This window comes from Thermobia domestica, chromosome 9 (genome assembly GCF_964235325.1).
Source record: "Thermobia domestica chromosome 9, izTheDome1.hap1.1, whole genome shotgun sequence".
NCBI lineage: Eukaryota > Metazoa > Arthropoda > Insecta > Zygentoma > Lepismatidae > Thermobia > Thermobia domestica.
In genome coordinates, this window is record NC_137462.1 from 134180764 (window position 1) to 134199962 (window position 19199).

The window sequence follows — 19199 nt, forward strand, 5'->3', positions numbered from 1 at the left end:
GTTAGAAACATCTAATGTAGAGTTACTTAGGGTTTAGAAAATATCAAGAAAGAATATGAGGAAAGTTTTGCATCTTTTAATAAGAAAGTTACAGAAGAGAGAAATTTTACGCACAGATCTCAAAGATAAGTACGTAGGTAAAGTTAAAGAATTATAAGGCCTACGAAGAAAAATTTAAAAAGTATACCAATAGAGTGCAGTCCGAAATTGAAAAGTATAATATCGAAATATAATTTCTGGTTGAACAGTTGAAAAGTAACGGAAACAAAACAGAATCTCTTCTAAATGTATGAATATGGTTGAGAGTAAATTGCTAACTATCGCTCAGAGGAAGGTATTGGTGCAGGAAATAAGTATTGGTGCACTCAATGAGCATGTAAAAGTTTTAGAAAATAAGGTAACTCGTATGCAGTTTAAAATGGTTAAAAATGAATAGATTGTAAGTCTTAAAGACGTAGTTAAATCCAGTCTTACTACTCGTGAAATTGCTAATACGCAGTGGCGGATCTAGAAGGTAAAAACAGGGGGTGACAACCAGTGCTCAGACTATGATAGGTATATATAAGCTTTCAAAAATATATTTAAAAAATAGCTTAAATTATTTTGTCACTGAATAAACTGGGGTGCCTAAGCTCCAGGCCATGGCGTAGATCCGCCACTGCTAATACATCACAAAACTACAAGGTATTGAATTTTTCCTGGCGACGTGATTTTAGTAAGTGCTATAGGGCTATCAGCAAGGTGAAGCTATAGACGTTCGGCTTGTTGAATGCAGACATTGCATTTACCTGTACCTGTGAAACACTACAAGCAAGATTTCTATATCTTTCGGTTGAGTGCAGGGCGAAACTGTTGGACACGCACGGTAATGCGTGAATAAAGTCTGATTTGAGATGTAGCCCAACATTTTTGGGGAAATCCAAAGAACGGTAATGCGTTCAAATTTTAATTTTCTCCCACCGGGAATCGAGCTCAGGATCATATGCACCAAAAGAACACACTAACCTTTAGATAGATGCTATAGTGCTTTTGATTTTGATATAGCAAGGCATATATATATATATATTAATTACTTTCTAATTACCACTGGTTGCTTTTAAAATGAGTCGAGAATAATGACTTTAACTTCTTATTACAGGGATCCTTTGCTGTTTAAGGTTTTCACAGAATCTTTACTGCCTAGGTTTTAAACCAATAAATTGCGTAAGAGTGAATTAACCTTTTGCCCCTCGGATTAAAAACAATGTGTCAAAACAATTTTGGCTTAAAATTTTGATTTTTTTTTTTTTTTTTTTTTTAAGATTAAGAATTGCGCTTGTGTTGAGTTCAAAGTGGTGAGGGCTCAGGTGATCACAATACTTAATTGAAACAAACAAACAAACAAACAAAAATATCGCTCGCACTACAATGCACACCACCACTAGTTATTTATTAATTAAATTATATAGTTTATCTATAAATAAGAGAATCATACTATAAACTTGGAATAACTGTGTTACGCTTAACATTGAATAAAATTATATTATGAACTGAAATATTTCTGACCTGTAATTTTCATTATCACTCAGGAAACATACGTATAAAACATTATGCTTAATTGAAATTTTAAAAGTATCCCCTAAGAAGTCACTATGTACCCTGGATTGAATAATAGGGTGGAGCAAAAAAGATCAGATTTTTGAGTTTAGAATTCTAATAGGGCTCAAAAGTTGCGTATTCGCGTGCTAATGCAATGGAAAAATAACAGAAAAAAAATCATGCGTTTGATCTTCAGTTCACGCAAACGGCCTAAAGTTTGAAAATAAAAACGACAAAAACATCAAACTTTACCTTTACGCAAGAAATATACAGAGTTGTGTCAGGTCATATTTGTTAATTCGTTAATGCGAGTGATTTTACACATTTTATTTTCATAATGATTTTGCAGCTCTTCGCCCATTTCTCAACGGTTTTATTTTTTCTTGAAATGGCCCAGAACTCACCACGAGGAAGTGGCTGCAATTTAAGTTCCAACCCACACTCTACCATCCCCACAACCATCCTACCAATTATGGTGTGCTAAAGTATGTTGATTTAGTCAAGGACGTTGCCTTAAATTCAGATTTTTTTATATCAAATATTGACATTGTGAATCTTGAGAGCAAAGTTGCCCTAATGTATCAATCTATGTTTCTTGATCGCATACTCTTATTGCAGACTCTGTGACAAGTTTGACACATTTTTCAACTTCCTGAGTGTGCATGGAAAATTTAAAAAGTGAAACTCATGAGGAGAATTATCATGTACAAGTGGTAAGATGTACAAGTGTCAACTTTCGCGCACTGGAGGTTTTGACAGCTATATTTTCTCTATTCTATCAACTCATTGTAGTTCGTGGCATCAAAATTTATTCAAGGTCAAACTTGTTACAGAGTCTGCAATAAGAGTATGCGATCAAGAGACATAGATGGATATATTAGGGCAACATTGCTCTCAAGATTCGCAATGTCAATATTTGATTTTAAAAAATCTCAATTTAAGGCAACGTCCTTGACTAAATCAACACACTTTAGCACATCATAATTGGTAGGATGGTTGGGTAGGGTGTGGGTGGAACTCAAATTGCAGCCACCTCCTCGTGGTGAGTTCTGGGCCATTTCAAGAAAAAAAAATAAAATCGTTGAGAAATGGGCGAAGAGCTGCAAAATCATTATGAAAATAAAATGTATAAAATCACTCACATTAACGAATTATTAACAAACATGACCTCACACAACTCTGTATATTTCTTGCGTAAAGGTAAAGTTTGATATTTTTTGTCAACTTTCTCAAACTTTAGCCCGTTTGCGCGAACTGAAGATCGAAAGTATGATTTGTTTGTCATTTTTCCATTGATTAGCACGCGAATACGCAAATTTTGAGCCCTATTAGAATTCTATAATCAAAAGTCTTTCTTTTAGTCGCTCTACCCTATTGAATAAGACTGTTCTATTTACTAAAGAAGACAGATAATTTATAAACGGAAATAATTAGGAAATAATTGTTGAGATAGTAATTTTGTAGGTAACGGAACAACTACAAGATATAACAAAATACTTTGGATAGGTTAATAATTACCTGTACCTTGGGCAGAAAGTGCTCATACATATGCACTATACTTCATAGAATGTTAATTTAATAATAACAGAAGAAGAATGTTTTTAAGATATGTAAGATATTATTATGGGATAGTTGTTGCTATGTACATGTTTATGGATACCGAGTCAGCAAGTTTGTGTGCTTGACAGTGTTAAGGAAAATATATTATAAAGTATATCAACTAATAAACCACTTTTAGCACTGTTTATCGACGTTATCATTTTTATAGAAATGGTGAGAACGATAGTATATAATTATTAAAGACTACTACCACTCGAGATTTGTATATCATATTTTGTCGAACCAGGTTAACGACTACCCTCGGTAAGTCGTTGTAAAAATTTTGGTGCCTTCACACCAGGATTTGCTAAAAATTTTGGTTTACCTCACCCGGGACCATACCGCAAATTCACATCCCGAAGCAGAGTAAGGTTGAATTTTCTTTTTGTCATATAGTTAATGAATACAAATTTGACCATATTACGAAGTGGTAGAACAATTATAAGAAAAATGGACAAAGAAACAATGGAAAAGGAATCCCATAATAGTGACAATGGTGAACATAATGTAGCACCAGAAATGACATCATCAGAAGATCGAATCTTGCTAGTATTACAGCAGCAATTGATGCAGATGTCTACTGAGTTAAAGCAGACGATGAAGCATAACTCTGAAGAATTAAGTAGACAAATAGAACAGAAGTCTGATGAATCTAACAAACAATACGAGGAATTAAGCAAACGAATGGAACAGAAGTCGGATGAAACAAAACAATTAATTATCCAGACGATGAGCGATATCACCTCGCAGTTCGAGGAAAAATTAAAAGGAATATCGGAGCAATGCCAGAGTAATCACAACCACCTGAGCCAAGAAATCAGTAATATAAAAAAGGATTTAGAAGTAACCGAATCTTCTGTTCAACAACAAAAGATCCAAGTCATCAGTAATGCTAACAACATACGTACAAATACGCAATTGTTAGCTACGTTACAGGAAGAAATTAGAATGCTACAGGTTAAGGACCACACATACTACAATAACCCGTGTGATGGTCGCTTGGAGTTTCCACACTCACCAGAGATGAACCCACCTTCGCCAGTATCTGATGAGGATATCATTTTAGAAGAAATTCATCCGAAGAGTACAGATGGACGAAACATTGATGGTGTAACGACACATCACGTCATGAATAGGAACTGTCACCCAATGGGTACATGGAATGATAAAAGGAAGGTAAAATTAAGTGTTAAGATGAGTGAAATACGAGCCATGAGTAAATTCAGTGGTAAGTGTAACGAGAATGCTACTTCTTTCTTAGAGAAATTCCAGGATGAGTGCAATATAATGTGTATAGATAGATCACAATATATGAAATTAATCCCTCATGTATTACTCCCACCTTGTTCACTATGGTTTAAAGCAGTACGTGATCACATCAGTACATATGATGAATTCAAAGCGGCATTGATCGCGAATTATGAAAATGACTTTTTGCTGGCAAATAGAGATGCCACCATTAGAAATCAACACTTCAATCCTCGATTGCATAAATCTGTTGTAGAGTTTGTTGTAAATACATACAACGAATTAAAGGTCGTTAATCCATTGCAATCGGAATCGAGAATAATAGCATCAATTCGAAATTTGCTTCCGTTTAAGTTACAATAGATCTTATTTTCCACACAGTGTATGAGTTTCAACCATTTATTAATGCTTGTCCAATGCTATGAAACTCAATACCATGCTATGAATCAACAAGCAGGAATGGGTAAAAATAAGAATAATTCAGATCATTTTGTGCATGTTCGGAATTTGAATATCCGAAGTGTGAACAATACGGAACATAACCTAAGCCGAGTAAATTCTAGCAGTCAAAACGAGCAAAATAGACAAAGTTATGTAGGGAATCCGCCTAACCTAATTAATCGTAGCAATTCATATGTTAGACCATATAATCAAAATAGGTTTAAAAATAGACCGAATGTATGGCGAAAGTCCAGGAATACAGCGAACTACGTGGATAGACGTAATGGGAGGACAAGAGATGTCACTTCACATCCGGATCCAGGTATTGAAGTAATTCCTGTACAGAACAATAATACGGGACATAATAATGATTGTGCAGTACAATGTACTTTATTAAATTCATATGCAAGTATGAATGTAACCTGATTACCGTTAATGAAATTAAGTTAAATTCATATCAGTTATAGATTTTCATGAACATTTATTTTATTTTTATTCAATTTAATTTTCTTTAATTCTCATTAATCAATGATAATTCTCAAATGTTTTTAATATATGTAAGAATTATAATTCGATTCATAAATGATTAAAAGCAAAGGTTATTTATATTAGATTGATTTCTGTTGAAAACTTAACTGTCAAAGATTATGTTAAGAAGAAGATCTATTCTATAAAACTAATTATTCGACGACTGTTTTTATGAGCTATCCTATATATTATCCGAACAAGATTCTTCTTTATTATGACATCTTAGTGCCACGATGTATACATTAAAATGCAACATCTAACTTATTTGTTATTTAATGCGCCCTGAAAGATTAAACATTATTTATAACATCACTGTTTTAATAATGATCAAAACTATTAATCATAGTAATTCGTGTTTCACCCTCGTTAATTATATTAATAAGCGACGATGTTTTGATAATAATGAAATAAATATAATTAATGTAATAAAAACGATAAGTATTGATGAAGCATAAGATTTGTTATAAATGTATCTATATATATATATGAAATGTAATGAAGATATATACGAGGTGTGATCAAAATATAAAGAACATATGTAATGTAAGAACACTATTGTAAACGGACCAGTGGTTCTTGAAGATAAAAGCCAAACTCGCTTATGACTTTTATATTCAGTCCATTTGTCGGGCGACATTTTTATATAACAAAATACTTTGGATAGGTTAATAATTACCTGTACCTTGGGCAGAAAGTGCTCATACATATGCACTATACTTCATAGAATGTTAATTTAATAACAACAGAAGAAGAATGTTTTTAAGATATGTAAGATATTATTATGGGATAGTTGTTGCTATGTACATGTTTATGGATACCGAGTCAGCAAGTTTGTGTGCTTGACAGTGTTAAGGAAAATATATTATAAAGTATATCAACTAATAAACCACTTTTAGCACTGTTTATCGACGTTATCATTTTTATAGAAATGGTGAGAACGATAGTATATAATTATTAAAGACTACTACCACTCGAGATTTGTATATCATATTTTGTCGAACCAGGTTAACGACTACCCTCGGTAAGTCGTTGTAAAAAAAAACCACGGATGCTTTGCGATTGCTATAAACTTACATGACCTGGAATCTTGCTCCATAAGTGAACGCTCTGCTGCTGAACTCCCGTTCTTCGGTTTGTGTTAAGAAACGTTGATGAAGAAATGTTAACGATATTCTCTCTTTGTAAATTTGCTAAGAAATAGTATTAAAAATTGTTGGTTTGCCACCTGACTGGAAGGATTAGGAACTTTGGGCAGTTAATTTAATATCGATGTTCAAATATCTTCTGAACTAATGAAACGAACTAAGGTTAAGCATTAAACTTGTTAGACTACATTGCAGTGCTCCTGCCTGAGCATCTTTGTGGTACCATGAAGAGCAGAGAATCGAACCTAATCTCTGAACAAGCGAGCTCTTCCACACAATCCAGATTTCTTTCAAACTATTGCACCTAAATTGATAATTTCACAGTATAATTATTTAGTTGTCCAAAATTGATGATTAACTTATGTCCATCTGAGTATTCTAATATGGTCATAAATAAGGAACAATCCAGCATGGAACTACTGCACAAATATGATATGGACATCAAATAGTTCTGATTCACATACAAAATAATAATCGAGTTATAGTAAGTATCTAGATTGTTCGTTTGGGAACAAAGAGAGCTAGTAGAGCTATAGAACAGTGATTTCTAGCATACATGTTTAACTTTTGCCGTCACATTGCTGGACTGAATATTAGAAATGATCGACAAGTGATGACAACTATTTGAGAAGTTTGTTGGGGCTATGAATAGGAAAGAATGTAATTTAAACACAGTAATATACGGGTTAAGTTCGCCAGATGGCAGGAAAGAAATGTAAAATTTACAAAGAAGAAGAAAAGATATATATAAAGATAAGAAAATAAGTTCATATTTGAAGTGGAAAAGAATAGAGAGATGGAAAAATTAACAGTTCAAATTTACTACTTTTATACAATATAAATATCGTAGAATATCGAATTTTGTCTCACAGTGGGAAACTATAGTAGACTTAGAAATTATTCAGAACCAGTGGCGGATTTAGAAGGTAAAAGTAAGGGGGGAAGGCAGACCCCAGACTATAATAGGTATCTAATATCATGAGTTTGCAATAAACTTTAAAATATATATAGATAATAATTTATATTATTTTTGTGACAAAAAATGGGGGCTAGCTATAGACAGATAAGGTCAGAGGTGAATCCAAATCAGAAGACAGCTTCTCGCTATCCATTACTATTTTTTTTTTTTTAATATGGCGATCAATATTGAAATTAGAAATTGTAAGTTTCCACCGATTCAGACTTGTATAGAACGAGAAAGGTCGAAATGGAAGTTATTCTTGGAACTCTTAACCCATATCAAAAATTCAATAAAAACTAATAGTGAATTTCTATCACTTCCGACTTCAGTAGAGAAATATGGGTGGAGATAGTATATTTTCTTCGAACGTTGAGGTGATTCAAAAAGCAGCTTATCGCTATCCATACCGGTAATTGTTGTTTCCTATGGTAATCAACATTGAAATCGGAAATGGTTTATTTCTATCGCTTCTTGTTTAAATAAAAGGTTAATGGAAGAGATCTTAATTTTTTCTCTGACTGTAAATCCCTTCCAAGAAACTGCTTCTCGTTCTCTCTTACCGTTTTTGCTCTATGAACATCAATATTGAAGCCGGGAATAGAGGTAAATTTCTACCACTTCCGGTTTTAGAAGAGACGTGTGGGTGAAAATAATATCTTTCCTTAATATGTTGATCAATTCCAAACGAATTCCGTTTCGCTATCTATTATCGACTCGTTCTATAGCGATCAACGTTAATAATTTCTCCAATATCCGATCTGAATAGAATGTTGAAAGCAGAGATACGACTTAGTCTTGAAACGCTGAATCGATTCCAAAAAACTACACAGTTTTTGCTCTGTCGAACTTACCCCCATTATACTGTATGTATATTATAGGATATTGTTTCCTATTCATAGCCCCAAGAAAACTTCTGAAATGGTTTTCATTACTTGTCAATCATTTCCAGCCCATGAATGTGACAGCAAAAGTTATACATATTTGCTAGAAACCAATGTTCTATCGCCACATTAGCTTTCCTTGGTCTCAAACGAATAACTTAGATAGCTACTGTCAGTAGGTTGTGGATCAAAACAATTTGATGTCAAAATCATATCTGTGAAACAGTTCTATGTTCAATTTTGTCTTGTTTATGACCATATTAGAGTACTGAATTTTGTTGCGGCTGTTGGAGGCATTGACTGGTACAGCTTACCTCAAAATAGATTTTACTTTATTATTAAAAGCTTCATTATTTTTAAATTTTAAATTTCACGGCACACCTGTTGGGAACCACTTCTTAGGTAGTTGTTCTTGAATAATGGTTGATTCAACTTTGTTATCCTGTTTAACAGATCTTGTTAATGTCTTTATTGTGCAATGAACAAAAATAATTGCTTCTCCTGTTCGAATTTTCTTTTTAAAGTTTCCTAATTCTTCATATTCTTTCATCATGTATTTTTGATGGCCTTCTTTTTGATATTTCAAAATATGAAGTGTAATTAGTATATATGCGTAGTTTCTATGCTTACAAAATGAACGTATATTTTAAAAGCAATCGGAAGTTTTGTCCTGAAGAATTATTAATACAAGAACTAGCCTATATGTAAAATTACAATAACATTGCATCTTTTGTAACGATTATAGAAAATTATTACAATATATGGGTCATTATAAGTTGAAGATAAATAGCAGTCAAATGTAAAACACACACTGAATATGAAAATTTAAATTAATCAAATTTTATACAGACACCGTATAGATGACAGAAACGAACTCAAAATACTTTATATAAAAGTATCTTGTAGTGGTCGTCCATTGTTATACTTGACTATACGACAAATATAATTTTCTCATATTACTTACAGAATAAAATTCCTTTAAAATCGTTGAAAATGTGGTTACCTTGCAATTAAAATCATGTTAACTCTCAGTATAAAGACTGTAAATAGCGTGAATACAACACTATGGTATAACCTAGTACGCTGTAAAATTCTGATCATGTTTTGTGCGTGGATTGTCTGTAGTAAATGTAAATAATAATTCATGCTTTCGCCGGGTGGTGTCGCAATTGTCAGTGCTAGACGTAAAAGTAATCCTGAAGCATAGTTTCTGTTGTGTTTCAATAGAAATGCATACCGTAACAACAATAACGTAGTACAATAATTTAGAAATACTTCATTCAAAATTTGCATATTATAAATAAGATAGAATTGAAAGCGTATGAGAACTGTGGGATTTGCAGTTTTGCAATTATTAAAGGACCGGATTCTGTAGACAATTAGAGACAGAATTGAGTGCATTTGAATGCTTTCATTCTAGAGAGTATTACCTAAAAATGTTTCTCTTAGTACAGTGAAAATAGCTTCGTGAAAAATATTCGGACCCCCTTGACATGAGTAAGTAACATGAGTAAAGCTTAGCTCAAGGTAGGCGTTAATTAGATTTCTAAATTATTTTCAAGCTTTTCAATTGTTTTCTTATAAAGAAGCGTTTATTGTCAATTTCAATCTGAAAAACGAAATTACCAAAAATTCACCCTTCTGTTCCCTTAAAATGACAATTTTCCAAAAAAAAAAAAAAAAATGTTAGTTCTCTATTTTCAATGAGCAGTTTACATACACCGAGTTTAATCTTCCTAACTTGAAGAGCTCGTGAGATACTGTATTTTACAGATAATTATGAGTGTCTCTACCCCCTAGGATATGCCCTTAGCCAAGGGCGCCGATTTCTCTGTAACTTTGGGGGGCATTTATAAAAAAATACATATAACAATACATATAACAAGAGAAAATACATAAAAAATACATATTCATAAAAATACAGAGGGCTCACATGACCCCCGGGCCTCAAGGATCGGCTCCCTTGCCCTTACGGACGTGCCCACTACTTAGAGCTGAACATAAAGTTAAATGGCATCAAATGCGTTACTATTCACTTCAACGACATCAAATCCTTTAACTATGAATTATACACTAATATCGGCTGTTTTCGATTATTTTTACATGCCATCCTTTCGCACCCTCACCCATAGGATTAATAGGGGTCTCTTACCCACACAGTACTTGTTTTCAGATTATAAGTCATATGCACATCAAGTTTGGTTGAAATTGCTTCAGACATTCCAGAGTTATTTTTAAAATACTTACATACAAGCACAATAATGCATCTTTAATCATAATAAAACAATATGTGTCTCTACTGTGTGTGTATGTGTCTGTCATCATATTCTCAGATAGAAAGGAGCCTCAAGTTTTGAGCCACAAAAGTTTAAACAGAAATAGATCTTCACCATATTTAATCGCGTACGAAGCCGTTTTTTTTTTTTAATTTTCGGCTTCTGATGGGGATGGGCAAGGGTAAAAATGTATGCATAAAAGGAGACGATAAATATTCGGAACGATTAATATTAGTATCAAATCCTTACATTTCGGGGTTTCTGAGATGAGTAGTGACACTTTCGATGCCGTTCAAGTACAAGTTTAACACCCATTGTCATGGGATGGAATGGAATAAAATGTCGAAAGTTACCGACATTAGTACCGAATTAATAGTTTTTGGGATAGGTAAGCTGCTTGATGACACTTCCGATAGCATGTTGGTCCACGTTTGGGCATTAGGCAAAAAGGGATATGTCAGCTGGCCCAGGAGATGACAGTGGTAATGCCAAAAGCATTGTTCTTTCTGATTTATTTATACTACCCATTATTTCGATATTCATCTAGGGAGAATTGAAGGGGGTCAAAATGTATTCATAAATGCAGAGGATAAATACCTGGCATGACGAATAATAATGTCAAATAGATAGTTTTCGCGGTAATTGAGATGAATTGTGAAATTCCAGATGATGTTTAAGATCAACTTTAGCTTCGACCCTCATGGAAGTAGATATGATAAATAATATGTCCAAAGTGACCAGTGTTAATGTCAAATCTATAGCTTTCAGGATCGCTGAGCTGATTGTTGACAGAACCAATGACATTTAAGTTCAAGTTCAGGCCTAAAGAGACATGTTAGTTTGCCCGGGAATTGACAAGAGTAACGCCGAAATTGTTGCTGTTCGTTATTTGTTTATTTATTTTTTAGTTATACTGACAGAAACAACGCCAAAGGTGTTGCTCTTTCACATTTATTCACATATTTCACTAATTTATTCACATATTTCACATTTTATTCACATATTTCACTGCTTCCAAATGTGAATATTCCATAAACCTTATCCTCACTTGCGAAGAAGAGCTATTTTAGCTATTGCATATATATATATATATATATATATATATATATATATATATATATATATATATATATATATATATATACAGTTCGGTCCAGAAAAATATCCCCACTATGAATTTTGATTGAGAAGTATCTTTTAATCAGATTTTCGTTCAAAAATGAAAAATGAAATGAAATCTTTAAGTTTTACGACCCACGGTTATGCCGGTTAGGCTAAAGGAGACGGTGATGATGAGAGATGAGATGAGTGAAATGGTGGAATGAAGAAAGTGCGAGGAAACGGGAGAACCCCGAGAAAATCCACGAGCACGGTGTTTGTCCACCACAAAGTCCACACGGCGCGAGCTGGGATCGAACCAGGGACCCCTAGCACCGGAGGTGAACGCTCTACCACTGAGCCACCGCACCCCCCACAATGGTGGCTGAATTTGAAAATCATCGCTAATGAAAGTATCACCATTTATCTAAGAGATCGCGAAAACTGTGAATTTCACACTAATATCGGTCATTGTGGATTATTTTTACATGTCTCGGTGATCTCCTGGCCCAAGTTCCTTAGCTGATGTGGACTAAATGTGAAAGTAAACGCTATTTGAGTTTCACCATTGAGCTCAGTGAGTCCGAAAGCTATGGATTTGACATTAATATCGGTCATTTTCGATTATTTTTACATGTCTCGAAAATACTCCCCCCCTCTGGTGACCCCCGGCCCATATACAAATGGTGGCTGAAGTCATCGCTAATGGTAGTGTTACCATTGATCTCAGCGACCGCGAAAACTGTGGATTTGACACTAATATCGGTCATTTTCTACTACTTTTACATGTCCTGGTAAACGCCCCCCTGAGACCTCCTGGTTCGAATTATGAAAAAAAAAAAAAAAGCATCGGCTTGATCTGGAGCCTGGACGAAGATACCCGTGACCAAATTTTGGTAGCTTTTGGTCCACTCGTATGGTCCCCAGGCCGCACAAGACACATAAACTCTTTATTTTATTTATATTAGATCATTATTATTATTATTATTATTATTATTATTATTATTATTATTATTATTATTATTATTATTATTATTATTATTATTATTATCATTATTATTATTATTATTATTATTATTATTATTATTATTATTATTATTATTATTATTATTATTATTATACTATTTCGGGTTTATTCTTTTGTTTAAGCGTTCCTACTATTGACTCGGTCTCTTTAAAGCACTGCTCTAGTCCCTGAATTCAGAGGACTATTCAAGAAATTACAGCTAGATAATTATAAAATATATAAAGTACGGTATATTTATCAAATATCACATCATGAATTATCTCTTGCTTTGCGTAGCAAAATAGTACATAAATATATAGCAAAAGACTGTATTGCTGAAATATTTGATAGCGTATATTTCAATTTTGGGTCACCACAAATTTATAGTGCTACCCGGACATCTCCCAACCTTCTATTACATAGAAAAATAATTGTTTATATTGATTTCGACACTTCGGTAGTATTGGTCGTTTTCAAATAATTTTACATGTCATCTTTCCCCATATATTGTATGTACAGGTTTGGTTAATTACTCCAGATGTACTGGGCTAGAACATAACCACATACACCAACACACTCCACACACACACAAAACCACACGCTCCCATATTATAGCAGCCACTTTCTGCTCTTTCCTGGCAACACTTGCTTCCTCCCCCAACACCCATCCGGTAGTTTGCCGCGTATATGTGAAGAGCTTCAATGCTTGTAATGTCCCGCTTGGCTATACACGGCGATTTGCCGCGCCGGATTCTAGCAGGGAGATACGGCTGTTTTTGCTCGCCTGATAAATGTCCGGCGACCGCCGCACATATGTGAAGAGCTTCATTGCTTGGCAATGTCTTTGTACCTCGTCCGGCAATTCGCCGCAAACGGATCCGGCAAATCGCCGGATAATGTGAAAGGGACATAAGGGTTGAGGAAACAGGAGAACACCTGTGATTTTTTCCAACCCTTCAGCTTTCATTCCAAAATAGGTTCTTATGATTCCGGGACCCGTGCCACTTTGATTTTTCTTTCTCGGTAATTAAAACGTATTCTACAGTATATATAGTTGCACGTAAGAAGATACATAATATGAATTTTGTAATTTAAAATTTAAAAATACAGTATGATATTTAATTATAAAGTACTAATTTTATTTCATCACTTTCAGCCCAACAAATGAAATTCAAACAATTCGCTCCCTGGTTATCAATACTATGTCTTATTCTTTGTCTTGCAGTCAAGTCTTGGTCCTGCATTTCGTAGTCGTGGTGTTCTTTGACGCTATACAAGAGCCAAGAATGCTCGCCTCATCGGTACAGATGAAGACCAAGTGTGATTTTGATTATGGTCTTTCATACTATACGGAAAGCAAGAAAATATGCTCATCGCTACTTGGTGATCACCAAAACAAGGCCAAGAACAAGATTACTATGCAATTCGTCTTGCATATCCAATCTTTATCTTGTTCTTGTATCGATGTCCTTGGGCTTGGTGAAATAAAATGAAATATTCAGTTTAAAGTCCCTCAATTCTGCACCGAGGCTAAGGGATACGGTGACCATGAGAAATGAATGAAATGGTGGAATGAAGAAAGTGGGAGGAAACAGTAGAACCCCGAGAAAACCCACTACAAGGCGTTTCTCCACCACAAAGCCTACTTAGCACAAGCTGGGATCGAACCATGGACACCATGCACCAGAGATGAATTCTCTACCACTGAGCTACCGCAGCCCTACTTGGACTTGGTCGTCCATATCCAATCTTTCTTTTGGCTTTGCTTAAACAACTTCTAGTTTTGTTCTAAATCCAGACTCCATATTGGCGTAGATATTAATATTACAGTCGATTGGTAAAATCAATATTCCACATTTAAAAATTAAAGTACACACAAGTACAAAAATAAGCATTTACCATAAAAACAAAAGCTGCAAGTGTTCAAAATAGATTTATGGCTTCTATAAAATCAATTGAAAATTGCTATTTTTAATTAGGCAGCTAGTGAAAAACAGCAGCTTTCGAATCCAGCCGAGTTTAAGCTCAACCTTAACTCAGTTGACCAAAGTGAACTGACCCGACTGACCCGACCCGACAACCCGACCCGAGCTGACCCGATTGACCCAACCCGACAACCCGACCCGAATAACCCGACCCGAGTAGCCTGACCCGACAACCCGAGCCGAGCTGACCCGACTGACCCGACCCGACAACCCGACCCGAGAACCTGACCCGATAACCCGACCCGAGCTGACCCGACTGACCCGACCCGACAACCCGACCCGAGTTGACCTGACCCGACCCGTTTGAGAGTACTATATACAAGTCCGCATTTGACGTGTATCATATATTTTCCTCGTTTCACTTTAAATGCACAATATTCAGTCACTAGATTTTAAATGCACAATATACGAGCAATAGTCATTAAATCCATATCATCCCTTTGGATAATGAAACGTAGTAGCATACTTGAAACTAATCCCTGATAGAATATATTGTATCTTTAAGGTTTGCAAACATGATGGAAAGCACCTATATAATATAGCCTTACGCCACCATACCAGTACAGGAAGAGCTTCCTTATGTAGTTCGGATCCCACGTTAATCTGTAGGTCCACGTCTCAAATAGCCTCGGTGCTGAACGGAGCACTAAACTCGAAAGCAACCCAACCAACCAGAATGAGATTTTAGCATTAATTCGTTTCCTGCACCTGAAGGAGGAAGATGACAAGCATATTCATGCAGATATGGTCGAACTGTACGAGAAGAATCCACTAGAAAATGTGACAGTGGCAAAGTTGTTAAATGTTTTAAATGTGGATAAACAATTGCTGATCATGAATACCGAAGTGGCTGATCGTCATTCACCGAAGAATTAAAGATTATAGTAGTCCCAGCCGGCTATGCTAAAGGAGATCGTGATGATGAGAAGTGAAAGAAATGGTGGAATGGAGAAAGTGGGAGGAAACGGGAGAACTCCAAGGAAACCCACGCACACCGTGTTTGTCCACCACAAAGTTGGCGCGAGCTGGGATCGAACCTGGGACCCCATGCACCAGAGGTGAACGCTCTATCACTGAGCCACCGCGGAGTATATATTGACGTAACACCAGGATGGTATGGACGATTTCCTGCCCATTCACTACGTGTACCACTCTGACCAAAAAACTAATGCAATGAATAGAGACTGAAAGCCCTTTCGGTTACTTGCTATTTCGCAGAATGCCTTATCAGTGTGCAACGTTGTCAAGTTTACCCATTCCTGTTTCGCAGAAAAGCATGAAAATGTTTCGGTAGCACCTCAATATTAGAAATATTTGGCGAAAGGAACAAAACATCAACATAAATCTAAACAGGTGCGGCCCTCAATAGAGCCTTGCACACAAGTGCAATCGTGATTTACTGCAACAAGACCAAATTACAAATACACAGATACACAAATTAAAAAAAAAGCATTTGTATTGAACAATAATGGCATGAACCTTAATAAATTTAGTATACAGATGCGACTTTCAATATCAATTCGTCTTCATTGGATTATAATTTCAACTGTCCAAGTGAATGCAATGAGTTATTGTATGAAAGTATAGGCCACCCTCATGGCATCGAATCCTGCTTTTAAAAACCCGAGTACAACTGTCTGAACGTCTCCACAATTTCCTCCGCAAAGTTAAATTGCCTGTTTCTAGCAGGTGCATTCTCGAACTGTTCTTGTTTCAAAAGTAGAATGAATCTGTATATATATCTATAGGGATGATTTATGTCTACTTCCTATTAATAAAAATATAATTAGTACAATGTAAGGAGTCAAATAACAATCCAATAAAAAAGTAAACTTTCAAATTTGATGTATTTACGGGTGGATGGTTGCATTCAGTTCGTCAACATAGGTGTCTGCCAAGTAGTCTAGGAAATCTTGTAACTCTGGGATGTCGCGTGCATCGTCTTGTATATATGGAAATGCATCAGAAATATTTTCAAGGGGAATGGGGGGAAGTGCATTTTCTCTCCTAATCTATTTCTTCATATCATTATCAGCCTTGTAAATTGGAGTTAACCTAATATCTTGTATCTTTCTCCATATAGATTGATAGATTGGGTAAAATGAAACTAACAAATACGAAGTGCCGCTTGCTGGAATACTTCTCTTGTACTGGTAACGTTTATTGCTTGTATCAAAGTCAGTCATAAATTGTTGCACACAAAACTAGAAGCAACAATATTCAGCTTTTATCTTGATTTGCTGAAGCATGGCTGTGTACAATTACAATGACTGAGTTTTGCTTTGCAATAAGCAGAAGAGAAGTGGCAAAAAGATGTTTGAAATACTTTCCGTGCAATGTACGTATATAACTATGAAAATTGACGTGGACAAATTTTAAATGTTTCATCCATCACTATATTTTCGTTCCTTTCACTTTACAAAAATTCATTTTCTTTTTATGGTCTGCTGATATATCATCCATCTTAACTTTCTCAATAATTTATGAAGTAATTTGTTTGTTACATGCAATTTGTATATGTGATTACATTAGATAGGATCAATTTCTCAACACTTAATACAAATATCGGCGTACTTCTGGTGCAGTAAGAAAAAATAATAAATAAAATCTCTCATTCTGTAAAACAGGAACACATCCACTGTGTTATTTTTCTGTCCTTCGAAACATGACAACGCTGAGCGTGAAAAACCAGTTTGAACCTCTTCTGCGAAACAGGAACACACATCTTTCTCACCCCAAGACTTTAGCAGTAAAAACGAAATGTTCAATTATATATATAAACAATAAGCATCACTGGTTTTCCTGCAAAGGCCAGACAAACAATCACCAGGAAATTTTATCAGACTATTTACTGAGTTACAGAGTCTTATCAAGGGAAATAGCCTCCCGAAATGCTGAGAAATGGGGTCCGAATCCTGACAGACAATACATCCACTCATCCTGCTCAAAATACTATGGCACTTGTTGGCTTTTTGTGTTATGGACTTCCACCTTACTCGCCATATCCCTCGACCTGGTATTGATTCTGATTGGATTCTTCCTCATTCCCTAACCAGAGTCTGTGTTTCATTATGATATATTTTGAACACATGATTTCTGAGGTGGGGTGTTTCTTCAATACTCAAAATACCTACTAGAGCCTGTCTATCTCAGGTGTGTCCTCCGAAACTACGCGAACTATACTACGGCCCCACCCCCGCCAACCCTCTGACGGAGGAAACCCTCCCTTTGCTTAGGAAAAAGAAGTGAATGACCTCAGTCGTGTTGCCAATTTGTCATCCAGTCGTTTGGTCTTGACGAGTGAAAATCGTAGGCTAATTAGAATGGCTAACAAGACAGATCACAGCAAGTCCGTGAAATAATTCATTGTGGCAACGCTTCAGCATCTAACAAATGAAAGATCTCGGCCGCAGCAACTTGTTCTTCCTCTTTCGAGGGAGGTACAGTAACACATACATCGACAGTAGTGCCAGAAGAGCACAGTTCAAATAGAAAGGCTCTACTACATACAATCTGAGTACCCGAGGTAGGAAAAGTGTGTCAATTTGTGTGATGATTACATAGGGTAGGACCAATTATTTCACTTTGACCTAATAGTCAAACTTTTCCATTTACACCTAAGAGGAACAGAATACCTTGAAGCTTTTGTCAGACATCTAAATTTGTTAGTTAAGTCCTTTTTTTTTTTTTTTTTTTAAGCATTTCATGAATAAGTAACCAACAAGTTACAGGAGTGAATAAGTTGGTTAGAATTTTACATTGCGTTGTATCACGTATCAGTTGCCGTAACTTCGTATCAGCTAGTTATTTATTACATTCAAAATATGGAATTTACACTAATAACGTATATAAATAATGAGAAAATAAATGCTAGTCTCTAAAGCCGAATTGCGAACGAAAGAAGCTCCAAAGGAAAAATTCCTTAGCCTTGAAAAAAATTTCGTGTCATTGCTTTCTGAAGATTTACCTACTACAAGTATGTGGTTTCTAAACATTATCCAAATACAGCCAATAGGATCTTCTTTTTTCTTTTCTTTTCTTTTTTTTTTTTTTTGTAGAGTTGTAACAAATCAAATAAGTAGATGCTCTGAGACATTAATAGTAAATTTACAATTAGAAAGATTTACGTATCTTTCTATAACGTTACGATTGTAACCAAGTACTCAAGCTCATAATCAGACTAAATATATGGGAATAAATTATGAAAGTGCAATCAAATTATCAGAGGTACTTTTCGTATTTCCCTTTTATTATTACATTTTTTTAAAATTTTTTAAAAAAAACTCTTTCTGGTGGTCTAGTGGCTAGCGTATTTGCCTTTGGTAAGCGTGGTCTCGGGTTGAATTCCCGGTGGGAGAGCACAAATAAACTTAATATTCACAATTATTTACTATCGCTAGTCATCCGTCTGCTTTAACCTAAAGGACTTAACACTGGGTCGTTAAAATAAAAT